Source organism: Coenobita brevimanus, chromosome 31 (assembly GCF_032717465.1).
Source record: "Coenobita brevimanus isolate Jiangsu-jjx chromosome 31, ASM3271746v2, whole genome shotgun sequence".
NCBI classification, from domain to species: Eukaryota; Metazoa; Arthropoda; class Malacostraca; order Decapoda; family Coenobitidae; genus Coenobita; species Coenobita brevimanus.
The window spans coordinates 7,298,258-7,300,781 of record NC_136984.1 but is presented as its reverse complement, the minus strand read 5'-3'; positions in this window follow the sequence as shown (position 1 = coordinate 7,300,781).

The window sequence follows — 2,524 nt, the reverse complement described above, 5'->3', positions numbered from 1 at the left end:
CATCATTTATTCATTTCCTAATCCCACTGCCACAACCACGCCCTCACCAGCCGACTGAACCGTCCTCGCAACACACAAGATACTGCCACGTGAGTTTCTAGTGAAGCTCTATTTATGGGCCACCTTGTACTGTACAGAGAGAGAGAGAGAGAGAGAGAGAGAGAGAGAGAGAGAGAGATCACTGGCAATTTTCAGAAAGCATAATTACTGGGAGAGTTAGGTCAGGTTATTTTAGGTCTGGTCAGTTATGGTTAAGTTAGGAGAGTTTTAGTTAGGTTGTTAGGTCATGTGCTTATTTAAGAAAGTTACCTGAGCTTTGGTTAGGCTGGGATAGTTTTGGTTAGGTTAGATTAGGCTATTTTAGGTTTGGTTAGGTTAATTTTAGGCAGGTCACGAAAGGTAAGGTCAGGTCAGGCACTTTTGGTTAGATAAGGCATTATGCCCTGTGCTCCCTCTATCGTGTCTTATGCGTACTGGTACAAAGGGATCACTGAGCACTGGCGAGTCCTGAGAACATGACATCTATATCAAATATATTTTACAATCAGCCATTTGACCATAACATTCCCAAGGACATTTACGGCCCTATCGTTAACACATGAGGCAGAGGATATCATTTCTGTTTATTCTTGCAATTTCCCGAAGATTTTTATTCAGTTTAGGATGACCTTATTGAATGGGAAAATCTAAATATAGCCTTAATAATGGACTTGAGTATGACAAACCCATATGAGTATAATAAGAGACTCATAGCAGGAAGAATAGCCAACAAAATAAGTCACTCGGTTCTGAGGGGTTAATACTGTATGCGAAGATTCAAACAAATCTCCAGTCATTGACAGTTATTTATGGAACACTAACTCCTAGATGTGATTAACCTGCATCCCATATTACAGTGCGCATTTAGCAACAATACAGAATGGTTAGACATTGTATCATCAATATATGCATTAGAAATTTTTGTCCAAAACTGAAGACTTGTCCACAGTGTCATCGTCAATTTTAGTAATACAGTACGAGTCATGGTTCGCATGTATTTAGGTCCTCATGTTCACTTCTGAATTACATGTCTTGGTTATTCAATACATATCCTAGCAAGTGGTGTCCTATTACACACACGCGCGTGTGCTCAGTTATATTTAGGCCTGTAAGAGTTTCGGTCAATGAGAGAAATAACACGCACGTGAGCATTGTAGTAAGATTATATATATTTGTTAAACAACATAGGGATCCTTCAAGCAAAGCAACATAAGAATGCAGCAGCCACACACACAGATTCAAGGTGATAACTGACAAACTATTATATTTTACCATATTTGTGTCCTTGGCCAGAAATTTATCATAGATTTAGTTCATTTATCCTTCAATATTAGATCGAATCTTTTTATTTGGTTTCTGTTAACATCTAAGCAATTTTGTTACCCCTGGAGAAACCATTCGTAGTGAAGGGATTGTAAACAATCTTCTTAACGACTTTCCAATCTTATTTCTCCCTCTAAACTGAATTAAATTGTATAAAAGTAGCGAAAACAAGTTTAGAAATATGGAAGTCATTCGACTGAGGGACGTGACTGGTTAGTTCTGGCTGGGCCGTAAGACAGAGGAGCAGATGAAGAAATGCACAGATTTGTGTAGTGTGTGCAGGGGATTCTTCATCCTTATCATCATCATCATCATCATCATCATTTTATAATAATAATAATAATTATTATTATTATTATTATTCTGGAACCTCCCTTCTTTCCTCCATTGAAGTCAACAAATATGCAACGAATTCTGGCAAATCATCATCACATCATCATCATCACCCTAACTTATTTTCCATCTTAAGGCAAGGGTAATGTAGGATCTAGAAATGTGCAAAGAGGAAGCACGCAAGTATAGGAAAATTACCCAATCCAAACAGACTTACAGAGATGCTAAAAGAAATAAAAACGTTGGTTATGTTGGTAAAGTGTATATACCTAACAACTATCCTGTTACCTTACACTTCACAAAGAAAGGTCATCCATATATCCTCTTGCTGTCTCCACATGATTTTATACCCTTTTTGGACAGACTGTTCGAACGGAAGGAGAGTTATATCTTAGCTCTCTCTAACTCCTTCCTTAACAAACGTCCTTCCCAAATTAAGTACTATTATCTGGAGGTGTCAAGAATAAAATTTGACCCAGTGGTAGTGAAGGGCAAGGGGTGGATTTGCAGGGGACTATGTTGACTCCAGTAGCAGGTCTTCCAAGGAGAGACGACTTTCAGCACCCTGTATCCGGACGTAATGTGTGTGTGTGTGTGTGTGTGTGTGTGTGTGTGTGTGTGTGTGTGTGTGTGTGTGTGTGTGTGTGTGTGTGTGTCCTTGCCACCTTCAAACGACCACCTCAACTCAGAATAAACCACCACTTATGTCAGAGTTAAACCATAAACCCCTTCACAACCTAAGTCAACCTCAGTCGAATAAAATCGTCTGAAGGCAGCGAGAAAACAGCAAAATACGTCATCGGACTGAAGGTATTACTCTTGTTCTTGA